Below are 21,197 nucleotides of genomic sequence, written 5' to 3'. Positions count from 1 at the left end.
CGTAATTCAAGAGGACAGAAGACAGAAAGGGCGGCGTACGTCTTGCGATTCCGCCTAATTACCAGTAGGGGTCAATAAAGGTCGCAGATTAAGCGGCGGCCCCTCGTAACGGTTTCTTTCATTTCGGCGTTAAGAACCTGCCGTCTCAAACAGCGCAGCCATCTTGGTCGGCTGAAGAGCGAAACTTCGCCGGAGGGCTGAGGAAGACGAGCGGAGAGAGCTTTTGCGCCGCTCGCAACCCCCCCACACCCCCCCTTCTTTCTCTTGTCTCTGCTCCCTTGCAGATAATGCACTCACTTTCTGACTGCACAGCGCTGATTAGGACTGGCAGTGCTACCGCTACAGACTGTGTAAGGGGGGCGGGCGGGCGGGGGCGGAGGGGGGCACTCATTCATTCAAGGGCTGCTAATGCATTTGTTTGCCATACATATACATGCCCGAGTAGGCAAGTAATGTATTTAGCATGAGAACACAACAGGGAACATACAGGCTTATTATTGAGTACCGCTGCGCGAAGCCGCCAGCCTAATGATGGCAGGGAGGAATCCGAAGACCTCTGAGGCCGACCGCGTGGCTCTCCGGGCTGATGCGGGGAGCGCCTCCTCATCCGAGGGGCAGCTGTTTGTTGATGCGTGACCAGGTTTGCCTGTGCTGCATATTTGCCAGGCACTTCGAGCTCTCAAATAAAAAAGAGAATGGGGGAAAGTATAAACGCCGTACCAGGTCAGCACCTTTCCACTAGGTTTGCGATCAAAGCGCCGCGGCGAACTTGAAAACCCCCAAGTCCTATTCCCCGTTGTCCGCAGCCGTTTCTGATTACGGAGGCACTCTTTCTCCGTGAAGGACTTATTAATAATTTACCCGTTATTTGCATGCACTCAATAATAGCCGCCGTGGTAGAAGACCCCCATCCTGCCGTGCATCTGTCCTGCATTAGTGCCTCAGTGGACGATTCCTGCATGAAAGTATGTAAAACAAATGGATATGTGGGAACACACACACAAAAAAAGTCCCTTCTCCCTTTTTATCGAGTGGGTACCACATCTTTTCTTCCTCTGATGGTAGAAAAAAAGGCATAATTACAACTTTTCAAGCAATGGCTGTCATGTGTGCAGCAGCAATCAGGCATCTGTACTTGAGTTCTGGCTTTGGTTCAGCCTCAATGTAAAAGTGGTGAAATAGGTCAGTGGTTACAAACTGAATAAGATATGGTAAAGGTATTTTACAACACTATATCTGCAGATTATATTCAATATATGCAAAAGTGTGTCATTTAGAAAGATATATTTGGCACAGGGCTCAAGATGAGTTCATATTTGCTTTTTTTTTTCATCTTTAATCATCTATTAATCTACACCTCATGTACTCATTGCTCCTCTGACTTAGCTCATTCCCTCGCTCCCTCCCTCCAGTCTAAAAAGTCCATAAAAGTCGTCGGACGACAACGCGTATTCATGATGAGTGCCACAAAATTGCTCAGTGATGAATATGAATGAGCGTATTCCTCATTCCGGCACGCTTCAAAGTGCAGCTAAAATCAGTTGGTCGAAAAGGCATTCAAACTTGCCCCGGCAGTGGCTCCCGTGGCCTCAGCTGTTGTTTAAGGTGTGTTGTACCTAATGCGGTGCAAGCTAATCAAAAAACAGACATACCGTATGCAAAATGTATGTGGTGTATATTATTTTCTTGCTGGGCCATCAGAATGTTTTAGCACTTGGCCTCTATTTCGGTGACAGTGATTAAGATTCGGCGGCAGATGGAGAAAAAAAAGAGAGAAAAAAAAAAAAAAAGCCACTGCGAGAATCATTGCTTAGAAGAGATTGTGCTGCCTGAGCAGGTGTGTCCCATGGGATACTTACCCATACATCTTCATAAGCATCAGTGCACTGTGGCCTCCAATTTCCGTGTGCTGCTGCAAATTTAACTGAATAAACAACGCTGTCAACGTGTTGTTCGCTGCACACCGTGGACTGGCGTTTCCCCTCTCCCACAAACACTCTGCATTTGCGGCACAAATCTCCTAGCAACAACATCTGGCGCCTTCATGGAGGTCAGATGGAAAAAAAAAAAAAGTCTTTGTGCAATTAAATAAACAGCAACTGGGCTACACAAAAAGGGATTTGTGGGAAAAAAAATGTGATTTGGCTGTGTATTGTCATTTGTTCCAAGTTTTACTCCAAAGCAACACATGTTGTTGCTTGAGAGGAGCCAGCACAGTCACCTGAACATCTGTTTTTGTTTTTGTTTTTTTGGCTAATTTAGCAAAGAGACTAACGCTAATGTTAATATATGAACTCTATGAGATATGTTCAATTAAGGTGCGTTTGTAGCTGACCAGATATGCTTTTTCTGGCTTAGAACTGAGATTATCATTGAGATTAACATGAATTGGTAACATGCTTCAGTTCCAGTCAAACCCAACAAATTTACAGTTTTTTTTCTCGCTTTGGTGACTCAGTAAAACTTGTAGTTGAACATAAATATGAGGTAAAACAAAAATGCAGACAATGTGGAAGCCGCAAATTGATATTCTCGGGCAGGTATGCAGCATCTGCACCGAGACCCTTTTAAGTCCAAATTGATGTGCAGAGATGGTATTTTCATTGAAGTATTAAACACATGTCCGCTGTTCACAGCCATTGTTACCCATTAAAATGTAGGACCTCCAGCATGGTCACCGGAGGATGAGCTACATCTCCTGAATGCATAACCTTTCTAGGTAAAGCTGTATTTAACACAGCAACAGTTTTGTAAGATTACAGCATGCAAAATGTCAGCCTGCATTATTGCCATTATTGTCACAGTGTTTTCTGTTGAGTTACACAATCAGGAAGTGAGTGGAGTGTAACAAGGTGCTAGATGGGTCTGTCAAAATCAAATATCACAAATGTTTTGACTGAATGTTGATGTTAGGCCCTTTTGTGCTACCAACTTGGGAGCTCCTGCAAGAACTACATACCTTCAGGAGCTTTTTCTGTATGCATTCACATCACCAGCAGGAACGCTGGAGTTGACGATTAGTTTAAAATATATAGATTTTGTTATGACAAGCCAAAATTGCATTGTGTTTCCTCTGTTGCATAAAGGCTCAATAAAGCCTGGCCTCCACTGACGGCCTGTATGTTTGTGTTTGTGCAAATCCCATCATGCAAGCAAAGGGTTAACGTTAAGTAAGCTGTTTTCTTACACCGGCTCTTAAAAATCGCGGTGGCCGATGCTGCAGTGGCTCGAGACTTTGACCAATCAGTGTGCACTTACATCTGAACCAATCGCTGTTCATTTAATGTCACTCAAGGTTCCTCTTGTGCTTGGAGAGAGCCCATCCTGAAGCAAGGGCTTTAAAAAGTCCCTAAAAATAGTGTCCAAAAGAACTGCAATCATGGCCGATGTCCTTCAATAAAAAGCCAGTTGTTTCTCCAGCTGTTCTTAGAAAGAAGAAACGGTTCCTCTGGTTTGAAAGTGCTTAAAATTACAATGTTGTTGGGATGACTGTTGGTGCTTTCACAGAATATTTACCGCACGCATGTGGATTGCATGCAGATATGATGCTGAGCAGGTAGAGGCAAACAAGAAAACAGCCAGTCTAAAAAAATCAGAAAATTGCATCCTTTAATTTTGAGAACCAGGAAAAGACAACACTTATGGTATTATCATATTATGATACCCAAAATCCCAGAATATATCTAATCTTATGTCATGATATTGATGTAATATTGATATATTACCCAGCTGTACTGTCTTCTTCATGTCTTCTTTGGTGACTCTGTTGCCACAATAATAAAAATACCATCTTTATTCTGCGTATTCACATGTGTATTAAACTAAAGGCAAAATAGCAAATGATACACAAAATAACATATGAAACTACGCCTTATGAAACACTATGCATGCGTGTATTTTTAAATTTGCAAGAAGAGCTGTTACTGTGAGGCTGTACCGTTTTTCAGCTGCACTGCTGCACCTGTTGTATGTTTTATTGCATGATTATGTTTTCATGTTGTAGTCTCCATCTTCATTTGGTTGCGCATTGTTACCTTGTCTAATGTGTCCTTTCGTATTTGAATGACATGACGCTCATGATCACGAAGCCTAATGCATTCTATGCAGGTGGAAAACACACTTGATGTGACTTTTACATCTACGGGTGTCACAACACAAATTAAATATCGCTGCAGAACAACAGTGCCTATATTCCTCTAAGTACGGTGCATTATTTAGCGAGGAGATCTTCACTGAGTACAAACACATTGCGTGATTGCATTCCTCCAGAGCTTAATACACGATATCCAGTACTCCTAACCGGATTCACACAAAATGACACTAATTACAACATCAGATGACAAAAATATGGCTTCTCCTTTTTGTTTTGATATTGTGATGTTTTGGCACAAATCAGCAGCTGTGCGTGCTCTGGCATGGAGAAAAAAAAAAAAAACAGTACCATAAACAAGCTGAAATAGAAATTAAGCTGAAATGAAGCAGGATTAAATGGGACTCCGATGACGATTATGGAGTTGGAGTTGTTTGGTTGAGGGCCATACGTACACATGTAGGTACTGTAGGACAGCGAGGGTTACGACGAGAAGTGCGAGTATGACATTGGTGTAACGGGAGCTTATCTGCGCGAGAGGAGAAAGACCCCGAGCTCTCCTTGAGTTTCACAGATTGTGATATCAGGAGCCGAAAGAAGATACGGTGTGTGCTGGGTAATTGTGTTGGCTTTACCCCCGGGGAAGGATTGCGTATCGGACTAATGAATTGCAAGGGAGACTACCCTGGAGGTCTTTCGCCTCACGTGAGCACATCAAAGCGGACATTACCGCATTTCCTTTAAGCGCCCACACCGGCTATCTGGTGACTGGATAGCTGATGTTGAGCTCCTCATCTCAAACGCTTCAAACAAAAAAATCCACATTTGTAACAATCCATAACCTCGCCCTCTTGAAGTCTGGCTCCTTTTTTTTTTTTGTCTTTTTTTGCTGTTATCCAGTGTCACACGAGTTTATTGTACTTGTTTGTTTTTTCCTTGCAGGGGGACAGCATGACCCGATGAAGTATGATATCCTTTTGTAAAAGAAAGAAAAGCTCCAAAGTTTTACCCAGGCTGGGAGAAGATAACAAGGAACCTACCTCAACTGCCAAGGTGAGACGGACTCCACAAACAACAGCGAGGTTTCACCCCAAAATAACAAATAACACAAGGGATAGGGTACATTAGATCTGGTGCGGTTCCAATATCTGAGGAAAATGCGGATATTCAGCCGGATGAGCATCCACACCGAGTATTTCTGGAGCGTTTTTTTTTTTTTTTTTTTTTTAATACCCGGGGTCTCCTCTTTCAAGCACACTTCGATACTGCTGTTGATTAGGTGTGAGGTTGTAATCTAAACCAAATCCAGGAAACGACCCCAAGGTTTCCCCAAGGTACGGGAGGCTGGATGCCGACATGCGATACAGGCAAGAGCCGCTCTGTTGGGAAGCCTAGAATATCAACATGCACCAAGGACAAACTGCAGTCTGGACCGATGCTCGTTTTCAGCTGTTTCTTTAAGCGCTCTCCGCTGGAATGAACACCACAGAAGGTAAATTATGGCAGAGTGCAGACGAGTCCTTCATGCTTAGCTAAAGTTACAAGGGCCAGAATTGGATTTGTTTTGACTCCCTCCCCACCGCCAGCCTCGCTCTCATATTGCAGGACGCCTCCGTCCAACAAGCGAGGGAACTGCGAGTCCATGTGACTCGAATATACAAGCCTTTGTTCACTTGTAAATGGGCCGTGTAAATCTAAATTAACCAAATACAAAACTGCAGTAAATAAACTTTTGCATTATGTGTTCCTCAGAGGAGCCGCTGTGTGAAGCTCCTGCAGTGTGTGGCATTCCGGCTTTCAACGGGATTATAGCCAATTACTGTATAAGCACATCCTTAGGACAGCACACAGCTGTGACAAACCCCTTAGTCACTGTGGACACTCCAGTCAAATTTAATAGTGCATTTTATAAAGAAACGCCACAGTTCACTTTACAGCGCCGCCGACAATAATCGAGAAAGCAAGCAAAGAGGTAATAACCATCATAACCCACAGCAGAGCATACATTTGCTCTTTTTTTTTTCCGGTGGACACTTTTAACCAAAGTACCTCAGAGTGAGTGCATTTTTAGCGTGGAAAACAAACCTGTAACCTCGGCTGTGTGAAACACCACGAGCTGCAGAGGAGGCAACACCGAACACAGAACAGAATAAGAAGCAAACCGGTCAGGGAGGTCACTGAGATGAATCCCAGGACTGGATGGCAAAATCTGTGGCGAGAAAGTGAAGTACACACACTTCCATCATCTAAAACGGAGATGCTCTTAACCCTCCTATTATGTTTGGGGTCAATTTGACCCCAGCCAATGTTTAACGTCTCTAAATAAATGATTAACATCATTTTTTTTGCTTCATATTTAATGAGTTTTCCTAATGTAATGGGTACTACCGGGTAAGGATGAAATTCACATGATGATATGTTTTCAATGTCCTGTACACATTTTGTAACACATTGGTTATAAATAACAAAAATGGTTACTTAGAAATAATAATAATAAGATGTTAAAAAATGTGAACATAACAGGAGGGTTAAAGGGATATTTCACCCCAAAAGTATATACAGTGGTGGAAAAAAGTTTTCGGACACCCCATGCATTTGTGAAATGTTGCATTAAGAATCACTCTTAGGTCTTCAAGTGCAATTTCTTTTAGTACAGTTACAGCCAAAATACTAAACAAATCCTAAAAAAGCCATTAAAAACCTCAAATTGATTGGTTCCATAAAAATACATAAGAAATTTTGAGTATTGGGTCATTTTAGTACCAGTGATGAAGGTCGTTCTTTTTATTAAAAGACACAATTTTTGTTGCCAAGCTTGGTGTCTATATAAAGCCAGCACATGTGAAAGTTCTTCAGACACAAAAATGGCTAAAACAAGGAACCTAATGCAGGAAACACACCTGAAGATAAAGATTCTCAGCCAGGAAGGGTACAGCTGCCGCCAGATAGCCAGGAAGTGCAGATGCAGTCCTTCAGCAGTTGGATACACTCTGCAGAAATACAGATGAACCAACAGCTTGGAAGACAAACCAAGATCTGGGCGTCCGAGGGTTTCTTCAGCAAGAAATGACCGCATCCTGATCCGCATGTGCAGGCAAAACCACCGAATGACATCACAGGAGCTTCAGCAGCAGGGGTCAAACCAAACTGGTGTCCAGTGTTCCACCCGCACTGTACGTGGCCGACTTTTAGATCATGGCTTAAGATCCTACAAGGCTATCAAGAAGCCCCTGATCACTGAGAGACAGAGGTTAGCCCGGCGTCGTCGGCCCAGGCACACAAGAACTGGACAGCCAGGAACTGGAAGAAGATTCTGTGGTCAGATGAGTCCAGTTTCCAGCTTTAGTTTTGTTCGTTTTTCTGTATAATTTGTAATATAATTTGTATTTGTTTGTATCTGTCTAATGCAGCCACACCTTTTGAAACACAAAAAAGATAATATTTGAGATTGTGTAAAATTTTAAGGGTGTCCGAAAACTTTTTTTCCACCACTGTATCTGCTTCTTTGCCAGGTTCCAAGGGTTTGCACTGAGCTATAGTAAAAAAAAAAAAAAAGCCTTCTCCTACTTTGCTCCCTCAACTTGGAATAATCTGCAGAGCTTGCTACATTGTCATAATCTAATCCCTTGCAAGAGTTTTTAAAGCCATGTTGAAAGTCCATGCAACTGAGGAATGCAACTGCTTTATTTGAGCTCATTTTTATTTTTTCTCTATGCAGTGTGTGCTTTTCACTGTAATCCCTGCCTATTGTGTGTTATTCTGTGAAACTGTAACTGGTGTGCTATCTTGGCCTCGGAGGAGAGATTCCCACCTGAAGGGACTTCCCGGTTTAAGCCAAAGTTGCATTTTGTATCATTAACCCACTCAAAGTTGTCATGAATATCCAACAAAAAATACAATTTTAATTGCATGGCTCACGATCTGGAGATGGGTCTTCAATTTGGCGAACGTGCACGCCAGTCATGCACAGCTGGTCGTGCACGAGGCACTTTCTGGAACTGGTTTATTTAGCTATTTTTTTGCATCTTAAAGTACATTGGTTTGGAATGTGTTGAACCTGCAAATGGAGATTAAAAAAACATCGACTGTGTGAGGAATTGGAGAATTTGTTGAAGTCAGTGATCCGCTCCATTCTAACAGAAGTGGCTCCAAGTGGCTACAAGTGAATTTTCACTTGTTTCAAGTGAAAATTTACTTGAAACAAGTGAAAATTCGCTAGTTTCATTGGCAAAATTTGCCAGTGCAAAAAGTGAAAATTCACTTGAAATAAGTGAAAATTTTCTAGAAACAAGAAACAAATTTTGCCAATGAAACAAGCAAATTTTCACTTGTTTCAAGCAAATTTTCACTTGAAACAAGAGACAATTGTCTAAAAACAAGTTTCTTCTGAGGTGATCATGTTTTATTTTAAGTGTAATGAGATATTTTGACTAGGAATAAGACATTTTTGACTTGAAATAAGACAAATAATCTTGGTAAGATTTGGAGTTTTTGCAGTGAGGATGCGATGCAAAACATTTAGATTTTGGGTGAAGTATACCTTTAAGCAAGCCATTTAACCCCAAACTACAGCTGTGGTACTGCTTAGAGTTCTGTAGTTGTACTTGTGCAGTGTAGTCCAAATTATCACACAAGTTTCCAACATGTTTTTTTTTTTTTTTTTGAGGCTTGATGATGCCCTTGTCATACCAGAGTCGAGTGATCGCTGCAGTCTGGGATGGAAAAGGGTTAATCTTAGAAAGTGGGTGACCTGTAGCTGTCCTGGATTAACCGAGACCTAGATATATATACCCCTGGTACCGCTCCAGGTTCTGATGCTGCATCGGTAGCTATTGCCACCTCAAATATTTCCCACTCAACAGCAGCAGCACTGAGAGGGAATAGTCAGGCACCGACTCGACATGTACACATATAATTAGCTTTGTTTTCTTGTAACAAAATAACAACCATAATAGATTTCATTTGATAGGCGCCTTTCTTGGCACCCACTGTTCCCTTACAAAGAGAAATATATTAAAATACGAGGAAAGTAATTAGCAGAGAGCGTAAAAAGGGGGCAAAAACAACTGTACATCAAAAGCAATCAGTGGCAGTTAATGATAAACAAAAGAACATGTCAGTAATAGGCCATGGTGAATAAATGAGAACATGACAGCCAGCAATCTCCTTGCACGCCAGTTTACTGATATTGATTGGATAGCAAAAAAAAAAAAAAAAAGTATTTGCGGAAATAGGTCACTGTATACTTTATAGACGTGGATTATGTTTTCTCCTTCTGTTTGTTGTTCTTGTAGTTTCATCATAAAAGATCCTCGTCACTGAAAATTGTACAGCCGAGATGCTGTTGTCAGCTTGTCGACCCCGCCTGGAGATTTAGTGACTTCTCGAGGCGCCCTTAAAACTTTATTTCTCGGCGGCAGCGAGCAACAAATCTCGCTGCTTTTCCCCGACCATCAGGGGAAAATATTAATGTGTTGACTCCATTTGAAGACAAATCGGCGCGGATGATGCTGATGGATGTACAATTGTGCTGCCTGCTTTCTAATCCAAAGAGGTCTGATCGCAGCACTTCCCACACACAGCTAAGAGCAGTGGGAGAGCAGAAGGGCCTGTCAGCGGATCCTCGCCTCTCCATAGTGAACATATTGGCTTCCAGCTGCCGTCCAGTCAACAAGGCCCAGGGTTTGTCGATGGGAGGAGGGAGAGAATCTGTCGGCAAGCTCTCCCTTTCTTCCTTCTGGTTCTGTGCAGCATCGAGGCCAAAAAATGAACCTAAACACAGCAACACCGAGCTTAGGAAAAATATAGATGCATCTTCAATAGGGACTTTATGCAACAAACGACTGTTTTTGGGGTTGTATAATGTGTATAAATATGTGTGTGTTAGGGTTACACCCAGGGTTATTATGAAAAAAAAATTTAAATAGACAGAGATGAATTACCTGCAGTACTTAAGTTGTTTCTCTGACCATATAGTGTGGTTATCTCTCTGCAAAAAGTCAAAATCTTACCAAGATTATTTGTCCTATTTCAAGAAAAAATGTCTTATTTCTAGTCAAAATATCTCATTACACTTAAAATAAGACATGATCAGCTCAGAAATAACTTGTCTTTAGACAATTTTCACTTGATTCAAGTGAAAATTTACTTGAAACAAGTGAAAATTAGCTTGAAACAAGAAACAAGAAACAAATTTTGCCAATGGAACGAGCAAATTTTTACTTGTTCACTTGTGTCACAAGTAAAAATTTGCTTGTTCCATTGGCAAAATTTGTTTCTTGTTTCGAGCTAATTTTTTGCAGTGCTGTTGCAGAACCAGCTTTATTTCAAAACACAATCACAATTAAAACATAAATTCACTCACCAAAACTACATGTTGTGGTGAATACGGTGAAAGAGTGCAGATTTATTTCCAGTCACTGTAGCCGCTTCTCAAAACAGTTTCTGCTTAAAATCCCAATCTGGAATTTTTAAAGAACAGTCCCAATGCTCCCTTGTCTGCCCCAGGATTATCTTAGGATGAAGGAAGGTGTGTGTGTGCAGGTGACAAGCGGGTAACCTCACCTCACACCAGTTGGTGGCGGTAACCATGTCATTTCCACTCATTTGCCAACCACCATTACACATCAAGAAGGAGAAGAGGAAGGGTAACCAACCAGAGCTCACGCTCAGAGCTGGAGGGTTAGGTTTGCAAACACAGAATGCTCAAGGATGATACTGTGAGCTTTTTCATCGTCGGCTCAACTCACAACCCACAGCCACAACAGCAAAAGAGAGAAATGTCCCCGTCTGACCACAGAAGAGCACCAGAAAGTTGTATGTAGTAAAGCTTGAGGTCAAGTTAATGTTGGAGATGCATTTGACAAGTGCAGGGATCTGAAAACCTCCAAACAATTCAAGATTGACGAGGAGCTGCCAGTCTTTCTGTGGTGTTAGTGAGGAAAAACAAAGCGTGCACAGTCGTCCTCGAGGGACGGGAGGGAAATTGTGCCCAAACTTGATTCATTTCTTCCCGTCCCACAACTGTTGCCATGTAACCAGTCCAGTCCCATCCTGTCCGCCTGTCCCGTAACGATCATGATTACTTCTTGTTCATGATTACAAAACTTCTACCCAAACACATTTTAGGTCTGCGTGAGGGAGATGAAGATAAGGGGATTATAGTCTGATCACAACATACACAAAACTTAGTGCACTACTTTTATTTTGAAGCTTTCACTGTGCAGTTTATCAGTCTTACCACGCCTTGTCTTTTAGGTCTGCTGTAACTGACCGTCAGGGATTACAGTAACACTGACTGTAGCACCATCATTACATTGATTACATTTTGCACCCTCCCCAGCCTGATCCTGGCATCACAATGGACTATTATATTGTTGTTGTAGAATATTTATGTTATTGTGAATATGACACTTGAATCTTGGAACAGCCCTCCTGACCTCCAGTTTGCAAACCTGTCAGATGCAAACAAACTCACACTCGTGTTGTTGCAATACTCCATACAACCGCTGCACTCTGAGAACAACATCTATTCTTTATTGGGGCTTTAAAATCCCTGTTTTTAATGCCAGGGAGGAAGGCGGGGACATCACAAGCCAATTAGCAGCCAGTGGCTCATTAATAATGAATGATGATCTCCAAAACAGCCTGTTAGACTCTAGGTGCAAGGTGAGCCCTGGAAAATAAATTTGCTCTCAGTCTTCATTTATATGTCATAGTGTTTTTTTTTTACACAACAGTTCATCATATAAAATTGCCAAAAAATTATGAAAACATCCCTGCTTTACATCCAGATCTGACGGCAATAAGGCATATCCCATGTGCGCTGCAGCAGGACAAAGAACGAAAAATAAAGAAACAAGTGCTCCGTGTCAGTCGCGCCAACGCTGAGTGCACGCGACTGAAAAGCGTAACGCGGGTCCGTCGCCCTGGCTGACGCGTGCAAAAAAAAATTTGATGCTTGGCGTAAATGATGGCTGCACAGACGCGGCTTTTATCCAGTGTTTACTCAGCTGATTGGGATTCAGACGGAGGAATCGATGCCGCCGACCCTCCGTTTGAGCGACGTACTGTGAACTTGCCACTGTGCAATTAGCAGCGCGCCGATTCCGACCGAGCGCACCCAGTTTATGTTTAATGACCTCACGCTACACCATGAATAAACATTTCCACCAGGACCACCTTCAAATACATGTGCATACATAAATTTAACATCAAATACATAAAATCAAAGGTGTGGGATTCCATTTCATGCAGTTTTGAAATTTTTCTTTGCTTTTTTTTTTTTTGGCAGGAGAGAGGCACTAAGGATACAAAGGAGAGCAGGACTGGGGAAAAAAAAAAAAAGATAAAAGCCTGTCGTATAGAGAGGGTTCATGATATCCTATGAATTTTTTGGGCGAGGAATATGGACAAGGCTCATTGTGGCAGAGAGCAAAGCGAGCCACAGGGCACGCTCACACACTTTCTGGCAGCAAGGTGTTCCCAGATGATTAAAGCGACAATGCGGGGGTAACTCCTCGGGCACGGTTTCCCATTAGAGTTGTCTCAAAAGTTGTCCCGTGTCGCCGTCCTCTCAGAGAAGCCCATTAGCCCGGGAAGTCTCAGCAACGCCGAGGCGAACGCGCAGTGTTTTCCGTTCCAGAGGTTCCCGGGATTAAAGGGGAACGGTGTCGGCCAAATATTTCCCCCTGCAGCGTGTCAGTCATTACAGCGAGACACCTGTCCTACGGCTGAGAGAATCCCATTAGCAGCGGCAGAAAGTGGGATAGGGTCAGGCAAAGACATAGTCTCATCTTTGTTTTAATCATTGGACAGAGTCGATGTGAACTTGATTGCTTTTTCGCGGGCGTAGACGTGTCCACCATACGGATTGGGATCGCAGCCTCGAGTCCGCCGGGCGCCCGTCTCCGCAGAAGCAAGCGGGCTAGCTGCCTGTCTGTGTCTCGGTTTCATTTGCCTCTCCCAAGGTTGATGAATCCCTGTAGTTTGATCCGCCATATCCCGGGACATGCAGATTTATTTAGTAAAGCAGCTAAGGTGTTGTTATTGCCATCTGCACTGAATAACAAATGGTCGATTGCAGATGCTCCACGCCACCCATGTGTCTGCGCGGTACTGCTGGGTAATGTGTTTGTCAGATAGCGCTGGGAGGAGGAGGGGGTGGTGGGTGTGTGTGTGTGTGTGTGTGTTAGCTCCTGTACGGACCGCAGCTGTTTTATGGCTATGCTCAGCCTCCCAGAGATGGAGAGGTGGGGATGTTTACAAAGCAAAGATATCCTCCCCTGAAACTTCGAGGCCTCCGCACTGGCTCTGTATGCCACTAATCTGGCTTGCTGCTGCCTGTGGCTTCAGGCCCTGGGGAGCCGCCGTGGCACAATGCCTGATCTGCTTTTAACCTTGACTCCTTCTTCTCGTCCCGTTTGGAAAATAAAAGAAGGAGGACCACACGGGGGCTAAATTACAGATCTGACCACAGCTCAGACAGGCAGTCGGCGGCTGGGGAAATTAAGGCCTGCTGATAGTTTGTACTGTGCTTTATCAAAGAGGTTATCACTCTTAAAATCATTATCTCTCCATTTTTGGGAGTTGTTCCTGTTGTCGCTGCCCACAATGTGCTGCACCAATGCACATTTGGAAAACAAAAAAAAAAAGTGAGATCAGTGCCTCTGCAGTCTCAGTGGATGCTTGGATGTGTCTTGCTCATGGCAGACTAAAGAATTAAAGGAAAGTTAAAGGAAATTTAAAGGAAAAATCCACCCCAAAATGCTCTTACACACTTTGGTAAATCGTCAATTTGAGATGTTTGGCGCATTTTGGGAATCGTTTTATTATGAGGTCTTATAATTTATATTTTGAGGTACAGACTTTAGCTCAACCTGTTATCATGGACTTCCACTTGGTGATGTCCCAGAATGCCTTTCAGACAAGAACTTGGTGCACGAATGGGGCCTGAAAATGTAACTTGCTAGCAACATGTACCTCAAAACGTATTGAAAACCTAAACTTTTACTTTGACTGCGTCACCAAACTCATCCAAGTTTCCAAATGTCGACGTTGCAAACCAAATTCATGATTTTTATTCAATGGTTTTCAATACAACAAAACAACTGAGCTGCACCGAGCTGGAGCTGCATTCAGGTTCTCTCAAGTAAAGGCAGTGCATTTACAAATCTAAGATTTCTCCATCTCCTTGACCAGCGACAATCCTGGTTTCATTTTTATGATCGAATGCATTTGAAATATTCATCTAGAATGAATATTTCTTATCACTTACTTACCGTGAAATTCTTGGCCCACTAAAACGATGACGAATACTGAAACTAATAAAAATGAAGGATGTTACCACCAGTTCTCCTGGGCTGCGGGTCATGGGAGGTCTCAGAAGAGCCCTCAAACCTTTAAATAATTTGCTGGTCCTTTAGAGATCATCTTGTCTTGAGCACCTGCAAAATACACAGCGGCCCTGAACGCCAAGTGCTCATGACCACAGCCATGGCCCGTATACAAAAAAAACACCTCGCTGCTGCGTTGCATTGTGGTCTACTGAGGCTGTGCTGCTGAAGGACCTCTGCCTTCTTCTACAAAGGATTTCCTCTTCGGTTATTGAGATCTAAACCTGAGCCCAATGGGAAGCGACAAGTGCAGTTCAGCTTGGGCTTAATTTCCCACTTATTTGCTCAGTTCAGGTAGGGTTCGCTCTGTTGCTTTTTTTGAATGGACGGAGCCAAAGGACAGCACAAAGCCAAGCCAAAGAGCAGGACGGTTTGCTCCGGTTTGAGAATATTTGCTAGGGTTTGTAATTCCATTGGATCGCAGCTGCCGTTCTCTCATAATAACAGGCTATGGTGGCGCTAAATATGTTGGCAGGAGCTTTTTATTCCTGACAATCCCAGGCTCTCTAGGAATGTGACTCCTCTCTTCTTGTCTGGAAATTGATATCGCAGCCTATAGGATTATAGGGGGAAAACGTTCAGTTCTAGTGTGAGATCATCACCCGGCAGCAAATTAATTAATACCTATTTTGGGCTCTGTTTGGACTCAGGCCGAGAAAAAAATGTTATCTTTCAGGTTTGAGTTGAGTTCAGACAGAGCTTTTTCCGGCAAAGGTCAGGTTGAGGTGGATAATTTGGGCCTGCTGAGCACTATAGACTCTTATCGATATTGATGTTTTAAATCGCTGGGAGTATTATACTGTAATACTATCAAACTCCACTTTAGGTGTGGTGGAAATATCTCAAATACTAAGCCCGGTAAAAATAAACCACCAAAGCAGAAAACTGGGGCCAGAAATGTAAAGTACTGTTTAAACATGGTTAAACACAAAAATATCCTTACAAAAAATCTCTTAAAAGTAATTTACTCTCATAATGTTTGGTCTTAAAATTTGTTTTTTCTTCAAACAAGTAAAAAAAAATCTGCCAGTGCTGATAATCTGACTTGTCTCCAATGCAGATCAAATAGCATTTCCTTGAATCAAGTGTCATTTCCTTGATGTTTACAGACTAATCTACCTTATTCTGCCTTGTTTCAACATATTTATACTTACTATATTGGAAGTAAGTGGGTTTTAACCTTGAACATGAGACTGAAGACGTGTTAAGATGGTGACTTTTGTGCAGAGAAGTGACTCGGGGTGCATTTTCCCTTTAAGAAGCCGCTATGTAGCACCAGATGTGGCAAGCCTTTTTGAATCATTAATTTGCTGAGATAACAGCACAACCCAAAGCTGTTCATACAGTGGAGCTTGCAAAACGCATAGCAGGGTCACCATTTTGCTGCAGATAAGTGGCTGTTTTTCTTTCCTTCTGTCTAATTCGTGGCAGTTTGGTGCAAAGATCTGCATATCTGTTAAGACACAGAACAAATTTTCTCAGCCCAGAGCCTGCAACACATAAATAACCAAAGGCTTCAAAGGTCTGAACAAAGCATGTAGTCCATTGGTCTGATCCACTGATGTCCTCGCTGATTCACTCTGCCATTGGCCGGCCAACTGACTGTCACCCGCCCACACACAACATGACAGTGGTTCGCTGGCCAAGAACCTGCAGTGAGCCTAGGTGTGGATATCATTCTGCTGCTGAAAGCGTGCAGCCATCTGCCACCACATATGGAGTCCGTCCAAAGCTTGGATGGCAACCCGCAAAGCTCAGGATTTAGACTCCGTCAGAGTTTGACCCTTTTTTTTTTTTTCTTTTTTTTTTTTACTGTATGCAGTACATTGTCTTTGTATGTTGGTGCTACTGGAAAGACTACAAAACCTGCATTGTTATGATGGGGCAGGGCGTGATATGCTGGCGTGGATCCTGTTGTACTCAGCCAAATGTTATGAGGGGGGGAAAAAACAAATTTTCATATGCTTTAAATATCACAAAGCTGCCAAGTCTCATAACGGAAATGTCATGTTATCAATGGAATTCATTAATAATGCATTGAGATTCGGTGCATTTTTTTAAAAAAAAATATCTGACAATGCAGAAACTCAGTGCAGCATCTGTGATTAGTCATGTATTTTTTTTTATGATGTTTACTTCAGAAAGCAGACACCGTTGCTCCAAGACTAAATCCCTATTTACAGAAATAAAAAAAATAAAAAAAGTTGATGCATAGCGTTAACACGTAATATTAACACAGAGTAAGGTGCTGAAACGTCCCACCTGCTATGTGACACATTTTGCAACAGAGACACGAACAGGAAGCCCTAATTGCCCCTCAAGAGGGGGAGGGGAGGGATTCACAGACACACATAGCAATGCATGTGCTCACAGGCACGTGCACGCTCACACAAACCCACTCACACACACACTCAAATTCAAGCTTTTTTATCTTTTGATATTTCGCTTCTCCTTGCCGTAATTGTCTTTGTCATGATGCTCATTGCTGTGTAAAGCCCTTCATTACGAGCCTGTTCTGTTAAAAGGGGCCTCATAAATAAATTTGCTTTGACCTGACATGCCTCTCGTTCTGAGGCGGTTGCACGCACTGCCGTTGTCAAAGTATTGCTGCATTAAATTGCGGCTTTATCTGTATTCCCACTTGGCAGAGTGGAGCTTTCCCTCCAACTCGTATGAGAAACAAGGTGTCATGCTGTACTAGCGAGGGCAGTGCATTGTTGCTCTGCGATAGGAGCTTTGTAGTGGGGGGCTTATGTAACGGATTTGAAACGAGGGGAACGCGCGCTGTATGCAGATGTATATGCTTGAGCGAGAATTTAAGTGTAGCTGCCATTCAGGGCTAAAGGTCCGGGTCTCCAGATGGTTGCCTGCTTGTAGCGCTACAGCGTTCTAATGTTGCTAAGTAGTAGCAGTGGTACGCATGATCTCCGAGCGGTGACCTCTTCTCTATTCGGTTTCGTGACACACACACACACACACATTTGTGTGAGGATTAGAGTGACCGTTTTCCACTGGAGCATGGTCTCATTGTATTTCTCTCATTCATTTATCTATAAAACATTCTCGATCTGTTTCCAAATCCCATAAGCTGCTTTGCATGCAGCGGAGCATGCCCACTTTCTCTTGCCAAGGCCTTAATTGTCGGTTTTCTATCTTTTTAACCTGTCCTCATGTGTCGCTTTGCATGCAGAATTGAAATGAGGTAAAAAACGTTTCTCTGAACGTTGCTGAAGGTCAGCTGGGGCAGCGGGGGACCGGGGTCCAAGCCCCTTTTTCTGCACGCGTCTACCCTGTAGCGGTGTCCCCGATCAAGACTCTGAATCCCTACCAGCTCCACTGCAGCCGACCCTGACCTCCGATCTCCATGTGGAGCAGGCAGATCACAAAGCGAATTTCCCTACAGGGATCCAGTTTTGCATTATTGTTATTATAATAACTGCCTGGCTGATGGAAGAGGCATGCAGTGCACACTTGAGTTGCACTGCGAATCCTTCCAGTTCACTGGAATTGAGAGCAGACGACTTATAGTGTTTTACATTTTTATCTGGGGAAATGAGACTCACTCCAACAAATGAGCTTTGTTGCTCCAGATATGTAGATGGGAATGAAAGAAGTGTGATACAGCAGTCTCTAAAATAACTCGTTTCTGCTTACTCAGCCTGTTATACAGCCATATAAAAGTTAATGAATGAGTAAATATTAAGCGCCGGTTTATTTATTTATTTTTTTTTTTTTTCCAGATTGGTTGGCATTTTCCAGCCAGAGTGGAGGAAATGTAGCGAGAAGCCCAGCAGGCCGTGAATTTACATGGACAGACGTTTTGATTATATCTGATAACTCCTCCACACATCAACCTCAGGAGGAGGACAGCAACAAAGAGCAGAGGGAGATCACTGGAGGAACACAGTCTGTCAGGGCCGGTGCTTATTTTTAGGCGCAAAAGCGTTGCGATGCTGCCTGCATAGCTGGACCCTGACGGAGATGCAGCCAGCATCAAATCGTCCAGTTGGCGTCTAAAAAAAAAAAAAAAAAAAAACTTTAACTGTGTGATTATTGTGGAATCAGAATCACTGCAACCCCATTCGAAAGCAGGAACTTTCGCGGCGACATTCTTGTAGACGCACATAACAATAGTCAGATATTTGAGATATTTTGTTTTCAATATGATTTACAATGCGACTAGCTTCTCACTGAGAAAAAAAAACAAAAAAAAAAACAGTTTATTCAGGCGTCTATACCAGCCAGATATGTTGTCCTGTGTGTGGAGAACACAATATACTTCATTTATAATGGTATTGTGCCACACTTATCTTTATGAAAACATTGCAGCGTCCGCCATTTGGTTACTGCACTTATTGTCATTTCTATAATATGACGAGTTAAGTGTTCAGCCGGGCCTAACAATGGCATTTCTATGGAGCCGACGGTTTGTTAACCAGCACGTGGCACAGGACAAGGTCAAGAGGACCTCACATATGAAAGGAAAATGAAAGGCTCGTTATGGGCGTTGAGCTGAGCATATCTCTCTACATACTTTTTAGCATCCTTCAGCTGTGCGGATTCAAGGAGTTACTTTGCTCAGAGTGCTCAGAGATTATGTAAAAGCTAAGCCCCCCCCCCCCCCCCCGACTCAGAAACCACACTCCCCCCTGCTGGCTTAGGGTTTCATCCTGCTGCTGTGTTTTTTTGTGAGCGTGCAGGTTTTTTTTTTTTTTTTTTCCCATTCTGGCCAAGCGCTACAGAAGCTAATTTCGCTGATTTGCATACCATCAATGAGAGAGAGAGAGAGAGCGGGATCTAATTAGTGAAATCAGATGCTGTAGCATTTCACAGGAATGAAAACCTGCGCGCGTATACCCTTGGCCTCGCATGACACGTCGGATTCCCGCCGCTGCCTCGCTGTCTCATTGTTCTGTTTTTAACCTGTATTTGTCCGCTGATGGCTTACCGGGCGTTCTCAGCGGGGTGGATGTGGAAACGGCCACTGGAAACAAAGTGGGATCCTGCACATCCCGCTTTGTTTCCCCATTCCGTTTCCAGGAATGAACCTCCGGGAAGAAGCATAAATACGCCGAAACAAGGCGGAATAAGTCAGATCAGCCCACTAGGATCAAGAAAATGACACGCGATTCAAGAAAATTCGAGGAACAGGGCGATTACTGGTGCATTGGAAATAAGTGGGATTATCTGATCCCACTGTCAGATTTTTATTTTTTCCGCTGTCTGAGGAAAAACAACATTGTTAGACTAAATGATTTGTTAAGATGGAGATTTATTTATTTATTTTGCTGTGCGCACACATTCCCATCTGCCCAGTGCAGCCACAGTCTCTTTATGGAGCAGTCTGGGGTGAAGTGCATTGCTCAAGAAGCATGTCGGTGATTGTTGTGTGGGGAGGCGAGAGGGTTATTCATTCAGCCAGACCAGCAGCCCTCCGGTTATAAGCCTATATTGCTGACCTCCGGGCTGCCACCTCAGCTTCCTTCTCTTTGGCTCGCAGCCAGACAGCATTAATTGAAAAAGGGCCTCCTACCCTGTCGGCGTAGGCGATCAACACAACAGACGGCGTCAATGTCGAAGAGCGTTCTCCTCCGCTGCTGTAGTTATATGCATATACAGGAAGTCATTTTCTGTTGTTGTTGTTGTTTTTTTTTTTTTATTTTGCATTTTCCTCACTGGATGTTTTATTCATTTCCTGGCATGTTTATTAAGTTAATGAAAGGAGAGACGAGGAATCAACTCATCATGTTTTATGGATCAAAGACACAATGAGGTCTGTGCTTCTTTGCCTGTGTGTTTTTCTCCCAATTAGCCGAGTGGCTGACATCGCCTCACAGATGCCAGGCCCCTGTGGCTGATGTGAATCAATAGGAGGCATGAGACAGACCCGTGGGAGCTTTGCTCATTCGGGTGTCAGAGTCTGCTCTCTGTGTTGATATCAAATACCCAGCTTAACCTATTTATTATCGTCTGCATGATCTCCTCACGTTATCCCGTTTTCTCCCATGGCTCGATCAAATCGCTTTCTCACTCTTGTTGCCCAGAGAGGCCTTGGATTACATCAAAGTTATGGTGTCCTTTGTACTTACGAGTTGGGGCTTCAAACAAATTAATGAGTGTATGTTGTTGGCTAATTAATTTCAGCTGATATGGTTTTTGTCTGAACACAAAAAAATAGTCGTTGCACTGCATATACTACTTTTTTATCAGTCTGAAAATAGCCTTGAGTTTGTTATTGGAAGGCAGGAGCCCAAATTTATTGTGCTCCGCGGGGCTGCAGTTGTAAAGCATTTGTTTCATTCAGCGCCTCCGAATCAAATGCGCCTCTTTTCGCTTAATTTGCAAGCCGCGCACGAACCGGCGTGAACCGGCTGCTCATTGGGAAGGTCAGGCGCTAATAGAGTGGGGTTTTTATTGAGCAGTGATGACAAAGTGGACGGCGTGAAGTTCTGCGAGTCTCCTTTAAGCTCAATGGGCAACGTCTTGCTTCCAGCGGTGCTCGCTGTGCAGCGCGCCGCCTTGCGTAAATAATTCTAGATTAATCCGGGTGCGAAAGATGTGCAGCAAGGGCACGTCCGCAGAGAGATGAATGCGGCGGAGTCCACTGCGCGGCTGAAGAACGTTGAATGTAAATTTGTAGAATGATGTGGGTAGTCTACTGTACACACACACCGGAGCTTATCTTGTCCTCTTGCACACCATGCGGGGTCCTC

At 43.3% G+C, this 21,197-nt stretch overlaps 1 protein-coding gene across 4 annotated transcripts in view; it reads left to right on the top strand.

The window, feature by feature from the left end:
• The window catches only part of lrfn2b (leucine rich repeat and fibronectin type III domain containing 2b), a 143,219-nt gene that overhangs the window by 44,479 nt on the left and 77,543 nt on the right, over positions 1 to 21,197 (top strand). For 3 of the 4 annotated variants that reach the window (XM_030047128.1, XM_030047129.1, XM_030047127.1), the window contains exon 2: positions 5,033 to 5,143. The gene's annotated coding sequence lies outside the window, so the exon portion shown is untranslated. Of the gene's footprint in view, positions 1 to 5,032; positions 5,144 to 5,522; positions 5,583 to 21,197 lie in introns of those variants that run through there. The other variant, XM_030047130.1, reaches the window with a different exon arrangement.

Source organism: Myripristis murdjan, chromosome 24 (genome assembly GCF_902150065.1).
Source record: "Myripristis murdjan chromosome 24, fMyrMur1.1, whole genome shotgun sequence".
Taxonomy (NCBI): Eukaryota; Metazoa; Chordata; class Actinopteri; order Holocentriformes; family Holocentridae; genus Myripristis; species Myripristis murdjan.
This window is presented reverse-complemented; position numbering and strand designations above follow the sequence as displayed.